Raw genomic sequence first — 11,187 nt, 5'->3', positions numbered from 1 at the left:
TGTATTTAACCCTCTGTTTCCCCTCATGTCCTTGTCGGAGATTGTTTGTGGTTATGTGTTCGTGAATTTTCGTATAGGTGTGCGACGGGTATGTTTACCCATGTTTATTTTTATGTACGTTTGTTCTTGGAGTTTGTTTTATATAAATTAAACTACTCCAGTTACACCAAGTTTGTTTCTCCTGCACCTGACTTCCCTGCCACCTACACACACGACAATGACAGAATCTCCGACCAAAATTATGAAGTCAGCAGGAGAGGATACCCCGAACATGGAGGTGGAGGAGCGTGTCCAGGAGCAAGCGAAGAAGCTTCACCATCTGTGCGCCGCCATGGATCGCGTTGTCCAGAATATGGACCGCTGGGAGAGACAGGGAGTTCTTCCAGCGCCTCCACCAGCCCAACCGGGGTCTATACTGCGCGCCCCTTGTCCACCTGAACCCGGTGGAATCCGTATATCCATGCCTCAGGGGTACGACGGAAATACTGCCGGCTGCCAGGGTTTCCTCCTCCAATTAGACCTTTATCTGGCCACAGTCCACCCAGTTCCATCAGACCGTGAGAAGAGTTTCGCCCTCGTCTCGTGCCTCACCGGGAGAGCCCTGGAATGGGCCAGCGCTGTGTGTGGAGGAGGAGATGCGGCGTTGGACCGTTATGAGGAGTTCACCCACCGTTTTTGAGAAGTCTTCGACCACCCACCCGAGGTAAGAGCGGCGGGTGAGCGCCTCTACCATCTGAGGCAGGAGACGAGGAGCGTCCAGGATTTTGTCCTGGAGTTCAGGACCCTGGCAGCCGATGCGGGATGGAATCACGGGGCCCTGATCGACCATTACCGCTGCAGTCTGCGTGAGGACGTCCGTCGGGAGCTGGCCTGCAGAGACACCACCCTCACCTTCGACCAGCTGATGGATCTGTCTATCCGGCTGGACAACTTGCTGGCTGCTCGCGGACATCCAGGTCGGGGTCTGGTGGTTCCATCCTCCCGCACCCCCTCTCCTATACCCATGGAGCTGGGAGGGAAGGTGCACAGGGAGACCGGAGGGGGTTCCCGCTTGTGCACTATCTGTGACCGCAGAGGTCACACTGCTGGTCGGTGCCGGGTAGGTTCTTCTGGGAATCGAGGTAGCAGGCAGGGCGCTCTGGCGCCACCCCAGGTGAGTAGGCACCATTCTCATCCAGAGCCCTCTGTTGCTCATATATTTGTGTCTGTCACTTTTCCTGATTTTAATTATTTTATTTTTTTTCCCCTCGTTCCCAGCATAAGGCGCTAGTAGATTCAGGCGCGGCTGGGAATTTTATTGATCAAGCGTTTGCTCATAGTTTAGGGATCCCCATTGTACCCGTGGATGTGCCTTTCCCCGTTCACACATTAGATAGTCGACCATTAGGGTCAGGGTTTATCAGGGAGGCCACAGCTCCTTTGAGTATGGTGACGCAGGGGGTCTCAAGGAAAGAATTTGTATTTTCCTTATTGACACTTCTGCGTATCCCGTGGCGCTGGGTCTACCTTGGTTAACGTGTCATAACCCCACTTTTTCTTGGCCACAGGGGGATCTCACGGGGTGGTCAGGAGAGTGCTCAGGTAGGTGTCTAGGGGTTTCCGTTGGTGCTACTACGGTGGAAAGTCCAGACCAGGTCTCCACCGTGCACATTCCCCCCGACTATGCCGATTTGGCTCTCGCATTCTGTAAAAAGAAGGCGACTCAATTACCACCCCATCGACAGGGGGATTGTGCGATAAATCTCATGTTAGACGCTGCACTTCCCAGGAGTCACGTGTATCCCCTGTCGCAAGCAGAGACGGTGGCTATGGAGACATATGTCTCCGAATAACTGCATCAGGGGTACATTCGGTCCTTCATTTGACCCGCCTCCTCGAGTTTCTTTTTTGTGAAGAAGGATGGAGGTCTGCGCCCGTGCATTGATTATTGAGGTCTCAATAAAATCACGGTGGGGTACAGTTACCCGCTACCTCTGATCGCCACGGCGATTGAGTTAATGCACGGGGCGCACTTTTTCACCAAACTGGATCTCAGGAGTGCGTACAACCTGGTGCGTATCCGAGAGGGAGACGAGTGGAAGACAGCATTTAGTACCACCTCAGGGCATTATGAGTACCTCGTCATGCCGTACGGGTTGAAGAATGCTCCATCAGTCTTCCAATCTTTTGTAAACGAGATTTTCAGGGACCTGCACAGGCAGGGTGTAGTGGTGTATATCGATGACATTCTGATATACTCCGCTACACGCGGCGAGCATGTGTCCCTGGTGCGCAGAGTGCTTGGTCACCTGTTGGAGCATGACCTGTATGTCAAGGCTGAGAAATGCCTGTTCTTTCAACAGTCCGTCTCCTTCTTAGGGTATCGCCTATCCACGTCAGGAGTGGAGATGGAAAGTGACCGCATTGCAGCCGTGCGTAATTGGCAGGTAGCGGCTCCCATTACCTCACTGCTTAAGGGGTGTCCGGTGCGCTTGCGGTGGTCGGCTGGGGCGGACAGGGCTTTTAGGCAACTGAAGGCTCTGTTTACCTCGGTTCCTGTTTTGGCTCATCCGGATCCCTCTTTGTAATTCATAGTGGAGGTGGACACGTCTGAGGCTGGGATAGGAGCTGTGCTCTCTCAGCACTCGGGTAAGCCACCTAAGCTCCGCCCCTGTGCCTTCTTCTCTAAGAAGCTCAGCCCGGCGGAGCGAAACTATGATGTGGGGGACCGGGAGCTGTTGGCTGTTGTCAAGGTTTTGAAGGTGTGGAGACATTGGCTTGAGGGGGCTAAACACCCTTTTCTCATCTGGACTGACCACCACAATCTGGAGGACATCCGAAAGGCGAGGAGACTGAATCCTCGCCAGACAAGGTGGGCCATATTTTCCACCCGTTTTGTGTTTACCTTCTCTTACAGACCAGGCTCCCAGAACGTTAAGGCAGACACACTGTCCCGGCTGTATGACACAGAGGAGCGGTCCATAGATCCTACTCCCATAATCCCAGCCTCTTGTTTGGTGGCACCAGTAGTGTGGGAGCTGGACGTGGACATTGAGTGAGTGTCACGTGCAGAGCCCCTTCCCCCTCAGTGTCCAGCTGGGCGTCTGTACGTTCCGTCTGCTGTCCGCGACCGATTGATCTACTAGGCTCACACGTTACCCTCCTCTGGTCATCCTGGGATCGGTCGGACAATGCGCTGTCTTAGTGGGAAATACTGGTGGCCCACTTTAGCTAAGGATGTGAGGGTTTATGTTTCCTCCTGCTCAGTGTCCGCCCAGTGCAAGGCTCCTAGACACCTACCCAGAGGTAAGTTACAACCCTTACCCGTTCCACAGCGGCCGTGGTCGCACTTGTCGGTGGAATTCCTAACCGATCTTTCACCTTCACAAGGTAACACCACGATCCTGGTCGTTGTGGATCGTTTTTCTAAGTCCTGTCGTCTCCTCCCTCCTCCCTACAGACTGCGGAGGCTCTGTTTACACACGTCTTCCGGCACTACGGGGTGCCTGAGGATATACTGTCTGATCGGGGCCCCCAATTTATGTCAAGGGTCTGGAAGGCGTTCATGGAACGTCTGGGGGTCTCGGTCAGCCTTACCTCGGGTTTTCACCCTGAGAGTAACGGGCAGGTGGAGAGAGTTAGCCAGGATGTGGGTAGGTTTCTGAGGTCTTATTGCCAGGACCGGTCGGGGGAGTGGGCAGCGTTTGTGTCCTGGGCAGAGATGGCCCAGAACTCGCTTCCCCACTCCTCCACTAACCTCTCTCCTTTTCAGTGTGTGTTGGGGTATCAGCCGGTTCTGGCCCCTTGGCATCAGAGTCAGACCGAGGCTCCTGCGGTGGACGACTGGTTCCGGTGTGCAGAGGAAACCTGGGACCCCGCTCACGTCCACCTTCAGCGCGCCATACAGCGCCAGAAAGTTGGCGCAGACCGTCACCTCAGTGAGGCGGTGACAGGGTCTGACTCTCAACCCGAAACCTGCCCCTCCGCCTGCTCTGCCAGAAGCTGGGTCCGCGGTTTGTGGGGCCGTTTAAAGTCCTGAGGAGAGTGAACGAGGTATGTTATAGGTTAAAGCTTCCCCCCCCATTACCGCATTAACCCTTCGTTCCATGTGTCTCTCCTCAGGCCGGTGGTGGCTGGTTCACTTCAGGAGGCAGAGGTGCGGGAGGATCCTCCGCCCCCTCTGGACATTGAGGGGGCCCCGGCGTACTCTGTTCGATCCATCCTGGATTCGAGACGTTGGGCGAGGGGCCTTCAGTACCTTGTGGACTGGGAGGGGTATGGTCCGGAGGAGAGATGCTGGGTTCCGGTGGAGGATGTGTTGGATCCTTCCATGCTGCGAGAGTTCCATCGTCTCCATCCGGATCGCCCTGCACCTTGTCCTCGTCCCCGAGGCCGGTGACCACGCGTGGGGGGGGGTACTGTCACGACTTCTACCGAAGTGGATGCCCCTCCTTGTTCAGGTGGTGCTCGGCGGTCGACGTCACCGGTCTTCTAGCCATCATTGATCCATTTTCCATCGGTTTTGTCTTGTCTTCCTACACACCTGGTTCCAATCCCATTAATTACATGCTGTGTATTTAACCCTCTGTTTCCCCTCATGTCCTTGTCGGAGATTGTTTGTGGTTATGTGTTCGTGAATTTTCGTATAGGTGTGCGACGGGTATGTTTACCCATGTTTATTTTTATGTACGTTGGTTCTTGGAGTTTGTTTTATATAAATTAAACTACTCCAGTTACACCAAGTTGGTTTCTCCTGCACCTGACTTCCCTGCCACCTACACACACGACAATGATAAGTACTCCCTTGAGTGCTCTTGCTGTGACTTGGCCTGGATAAAAGGTTGTTAAGAAAGTCAACCCATGGCTGTGTTGCATAACTGTCTTGTAAAAGAAAAGTCCCTGAGCTCTGTCAAAACTCCATGGTTGCCCCATGCAGCAGAAGGACATAGCTAGGGAAGGATGAGGGAGTTCGATATTTTAATTACATCGTGGATCAATTTATGTTTCCCTTGAAAGTTTTCATTATACACTAGTGTGTCTGGAGTGCAGAATCCAATTTGTGCAGGATGTTATATGGGTTCTAACCGGCTAACTTTTTCTGAAAGGTCACACTGGATTTTAAAGCTCTGTCTGCCTGCATTTCTTATCTAGATACTCAGAGCACTGCTGTTTCCAACCTGACTATAAATCTTCTTAAATATCTGATGACCTATAGAGAGACCTTCATCTCGACAGTGATGAGATGATTTCATGTTGAATAAGTACTTGCACGAAATCCCTCTCTGATCTCCTGGCATACAAATGGCATAGTGTCGTTTACTGCTACCTCTCCACCTCTCGAGTTGATACAATATGACATGAGAATCGCACTGACAACCGCATGATGTAGAGTGGAGGTGGAGTGACAGTGACATATGAGATGTTGTCAACCCTATCTATCAGAAGGAAGAAAAGTGTTTCAATATGACAAAATAACACACATTCCAGTGCAACGTTTTATATTAGTTCAAGGAGCAAATACAGCAAACCTATTAGGAAGTAGTTCAGGTATACAGCTCCACTCAAGCCCTGCCTGGTACTGTTAGTCAGTAATGTAGTGTCGGGGGAAATGTCTTTAATGAGTTCAGCTCTCATTATCTTGCTAGAGATTAATACCATTTCTGTGATAACATGAACCTTGCATTGTCACTGACAGGGAGGGAGGGCGAAGACAAAGATGGTAGAGCGAGTAGGGGGCCCTGACATGTCTTTCTCTCACTATTTCTAGAGCGGACCTACTTTCTTAATTTTATTTTACTAGGCAAGTCAGTTAAGAACAAATTCTTATTTTCAATGACGGCCTAGGAACAGTGGGTTAACTGCCTTGTTCAGGGGCAGAACGACAGATTTGTACCTTGTCAGCGCGGGGATTCAAACTTGCAACCTTTCGGTTACTAGCCAACACTCTAACCACTAGGCTACCCTGCCGCCCCAAACTTACTTAAACAGCCCTGAGACACCGTGAGCACAGGTGCATCTGGTTCTGACTGTCTCTGATACCCAGACAGACACAGTAATTAGCAGGATTCACATGATAAGAATAGATATTGACAACCTAAAACAGAACAACCCATCATCTGACATATCACATTAGGGAATGGTTGACAAATGGACATGTTTTGAGCCCTTCATAGATATTTACAATACTTTTTTATTTAACCAGGCACGTCAGTTCAGAACAAATTCTTATTTACAATGACGGCCTACCCCGACCAAACCTTCCCCTAACCTGGATGACACTGGGTGCCTATGGGACTCCCTATCACAGTCGGTTGTGATACAGCCCGGGATCGAACCTGGGTCTGTAGTGACACCTCTAGCACTGCGCTGCAGTGCCTTAGACCGCTGTGCCACTCAGGATCTTTACACAGTAATGAAATGTGAAATTCAGTCACAGCTATGAAATGTGAACAATCATATTTAGCGAGATTACCTGCCACTGACTAAGTTCTTGTTTAAATAAAAACACCCGGAAAGTAAATCTGGAGATTTGCTAGTATCAAATCAAATCACATTTTATTTGTCACATGCGCCGAATACAACAGGTGTAGACCTTACTGTAAGATGCTTACTTACAAGCCCTTAACCAACAATGCAGTTAAGAAAATAAAGTTAAGAAAATATTTACCAAATAAACAAAAGTAACACAAGAAAATGACATAACATTAACGTGCGGCAGCAGAGAGAACAGTCTATGATTTGGGTGACTGGAGTCTTTGACAATTTTTGGGGCCTTCCTCTGACACCGCCTAGTATATAGGTTCTGGATCAGGCCTGCCACTCTGGTGTCGTCAACAAACTTAATGATGGTGTTGGAGTCGTGGGTGAACAGGGAGTACAGGAGGGGACTGAGCACGCACCCCTGAGGGGCCCCAGTGTTGAGGATCAGAGTGGCATATGGGTTGTTGCCTACTCTTACCACCTGGGGGTGGCCCATCAGGAAGTCCAGGATCCAGTTGCAGAGGGAGGTGTTTAGTCCCAGGGTCCTTAGCTTAGTGATGAGCTTTGTGGGTACTATGGTGTTGAACGCTGAGCTGGTCAATGAACAGCATTCTCACATAGGTTTTCCTTTTGTCCAGGTGGGAAAGGGCAGTGTGGAGTGCGATTGAGATTGCGTCATCTGTGGATCTGTTGGGGCGGTATGCGAATTGGAGTGGGTCTAGAGTTTCCGGCATGATGCTGTTGATGTGAGCCATGACCAGCTTTTCAAAGCACTTCATGGCTACCGACGTGAGTGCTACGGGACAGTAATCATTTAGGCAGGTTACCTTCGCTTTCTTGGGCACAGGGACTATGGTGGTCTGTTTGAAATATGTAGGTATTACAGACTCGGTCAGGGAGAAGTTGAACATGTCAGTGAAGACACTTTCCAGTTGGTCCACGCATGTACACATCCTGGTAATCCGTCTGGCCCCGCGGCTTTGTGAATGTTGACGTGTTAAAGGTCTTGCTCACATTGGCTATGGAGAGCATGATCACACAGTTGTCCGGAACAGCTGGTGCTCTCATGCATACTTCAGTGTTGCCTGCCTCGAATCGAGTATAAATGGCATTTAGCTCGTCTGGTAGGCTTGCGTCACTGGGAAGCTCACGTCTGGGTTTCCCTATGTAGTCCGTAATAGTTTTCAAGCCCTGCCACATCCGCGAGCTAGTGAGTTTACCCTAAAGTTACCCTCTCTCTCTTAATTGTTTGCAGGAAATATTTGAGTACACAATCATTTAATTATAATTATTTTGTGTGTATCTACCAACGGCCTGTACAGGTCCGAAAATATACATCCGTTGTTTTGTTATTTTTGTTTTACTCTGCCTGCAAACACGCTGGATGATTCATAATCTATTGAAGAGCTTGAATGATTCATTGACGAGAGATACGTACGAGCTCAAAGAAACATGTCGCTAGCTTCGGAGGATTTAAGCACTGTTAAGGACAACAAACCCAATCAACAAAACAAACGAAATCCAAGTTGGCCAAGTGGTATCAACAATGACATCAAACCATTCCCATACAAGAGGGGGGAGAGGTTTACGGATATGAATGTTGACTTGTTGAAATCCATCAATGAAAGGCTTGTCAAACTTGGTATCTTGGATATACTACGAGAGGACATCAATGCATTATGTGTCAGTCTAATATTCAGCCAATGTCAGATTGATGATCTAAGGAAAGAGAACACGGTGCTGAAAGGTACTGTAGACTTTATTCATGGCAAGGTGGACGTGGTGCAAAGGGAGAACAAACAACTTAAAGAAACCCTGCTTGATGTATGGTGTCGATCAATGCGGGACAATGTAATCTTTTCAGGGATACCGGAGAATGACAAAAGCAGAAGCTGTGAGGACACTGTCTGAGACTTTATGTCAACTCAACTGAAACTGCCCACAGATGTTGTGCGTAATGTCTCTTTCTCCAGAGTCCATAGAATGGCTAAGGCCTCTGTGAATAGGCCACGGGCTATTATTGCATGTTTTTAACATTTTAAGAAAAAGGAAATGGAGAAGAGCAGGGGCAGAGAACTTATAAACACTGATTTTGGAATGAATGATCATTTCCCCATGGAGATCAATGAAAGGAGAAAAAACGGTATCCCATCATGAAGGTAAATCTACAGGTTATGATCTTATGGATTTTTTTTACTTTGCTATGCTGCTCCCCAGATTGCAGCTCAACTGAAATACATATTTAATTGGTCACTGGAAAAGAGGACATTTGCAAATGTATGGAAGCATGCTAAACTGTGTCCAATCCCAAAAGACAGCAAAGAACCCATTACTCCTGCTAATAGTCAACCAATTAGTCTACTCCCTTCACTCAGTAAGATATTGGAGGGTATTGTGAGTAGACAAATATGGGAGCACATGGAAAAGAATGATCTGATTACAGCCAATCAGCATGCTTATCGCAAAAAACATTCCACTACCACTGCATTGGTTGACATGACTGACCAGTGGCTCAATGCTATGGATAATGGCAGGTTTGTGGGTGTACTATTTTTAGATTTTAGTGCAGCATTTGATTTAGTGGATCGTGAAATAATTTTGACAAAATTATTGCATTATGGGTTTAAGGAGGCAGCATTGAATTGGGTACAGTCATATCTGACAGGAAACAGTCCACCTATATCAATGGGTCGTTTTCTTTCCTTCATGCTTTAAACTGTGGAATACCGCAGGGCAGCTGCCTTTAAGGCCACATCTTTACTTAACCAACGACCTTCCTTATGCCTTATCTGAAACTCAAGCTACTATATTTGCAGATGATACTACGATTTACAGTGGCAAGAAAAAGTATATGTGAACCCTTTGGAATTACCTGGATTTCTGCATAAATTGGTCATCAAATTTGATCTGATCTTCATCTAAGTCACATACAATAGACAAACACAGTCTGCTTAAACTAATAACACAAATGATTGTGTTTTTCTTGTCTATATTGAATACATCATTTAAACATTCACAGTGTAGGTTTGAAAAAGTATGTGAACCCCTAGGCTAATGACTTCTCCAAAAGCTAATTGGAGTCAGGAGTCAACTAACCTGGAGTCCAATCAATGAGACGAGATTTCCCTATAAAAAAAACACAAATTTTGAGTTTGCTATTCACAAGAAGCATTGCCTGATGTGAACCATGCCTTAAACAAAATAGATCTCAGAAGACCTAAGATTAAGAATTATTGACTTGCATAAAACCTGGAAAAGGTTACAAAAGTATCTCTAAAAGCCTTGATGTTTATCAGTCCACGGTAAGACAAATTGTCTATAAATGGAGAAATTCAGCACTGTTGCTACTCTCCCTAGGAGTGGCCGTCCTGCAAAGAAGACTGCAAGAGCACAGCGCAGAATGCTCAATGAGGTTAACAAGAATCCTAGTGTCAGCTAAAGACTTACAGACATCTCTGGAACATGCTAACATCTCTGTTGACGAGTCTACGATGTGTAAAACACTAAACAAGAATGGTGTTCATGGGAGGACACCATGGAAGAAGCCACTGCTGTCCCAAAAATATATTGCTGCACATCTGAAGTTTGCAAAAGTGCACCTGGATGTTCCACAGCGCTACTGGCAAAATATTCTGTGGACAGATGAAACTACAGTTTAGTTGTTTGAAAGGAACACACAACACTATGTGTGGAGAAAAAAAGGCACAGCACACCAACATCAAAACCTCATCCCAACTGTAAAGTATGTTGGAGGGAGCATCATGGTTTGGGGCTGCTTTGCTGCCTCAGGGCCTGGACAGCTTGCTATCATCAACAAAAAAATGAATTCCCAAGTTTATCAAGACATTTTGCAGAAGAATGTTAGGCTATCTGTCTGCCAATTGAACCTCAACAGAAGTTGGGTGACGCATCAGGACAACGACCCAAAACACAGAAGTAAATCAACAACAGAATGGCTTCAACAGAAGAAAATACACCTTCTGGAGTGGCCCAGTCAGAGTCCTGACCTCAACCCGATTTGAGATTCTGTGGCATGACCTCGAGAGCAGCTCACACCAGACATCTCAAGAATAAACTGAAACAGTTTTGTAAAGAGGAATGGTCCAAAATTCCTCCTGACCGTTGTGCAGGTCTGATCCGCAACTACAGAAAATGTTTGGTTGAGGTTATTGCTGCCAAAGGAGGGTCAACCTGTTATTAAATCCAAGGGTTCACATACTTTTCCCACCATGCACTATGAATATTTACACGGTGTGTTCAATAAATACAATAAAAACATATAATTGTTTGTGTGTTATTAGTTTAAGCAGACTGTGTTTGTCTATTGTTCTGACCTAGATGAAGATCAGATCAAATTTTATGACCAATTTATGCAGAAATCCAGTTATTGACAAAGGGTTCACATACTTTTTCTTGCCACTGTAAACAGCAAGACAATCGGTTCAACAGCTCTACAAGTAGATCTGGGAAATATCAGGGAGTGGGTATGTCGTAACAAACTGATTTTGAACACCAAGAAAACCAAGGTTATGTTGGTCTGTTCAACCAGCAAAAGGCCAACACAGCAAGGGATACAATTAGGTATGGGGGAAGTACAAATTGAGGTGGCAGAAACCAAACTACTAGGGGTGCAGCTAGACAACTGCTTATCATGGTTGTCTCAAATAACTCATGAAAAAAATAAATATTCAAACTGCATGCATGATCAGAAGGATAGATAAATATTTA

This window comes from Salmo salar, chromosome ssa20, assembly GCF_905237065.1.
Source record: "Salmo salar chromosome ssa20, Ssal_v3.1, whole genome shotgun sequence".
Lineage (NCBI taxonomy): Eukaryota > Metazoa > Chordata > Actinopteri > Salmoniformes > Salmonidae > Salmo > Salmo salar.
The sequence above is the reverse complement of the archived record's forward strand: the minus strand, read 5'-3'. Positions refer to the sequence as shown.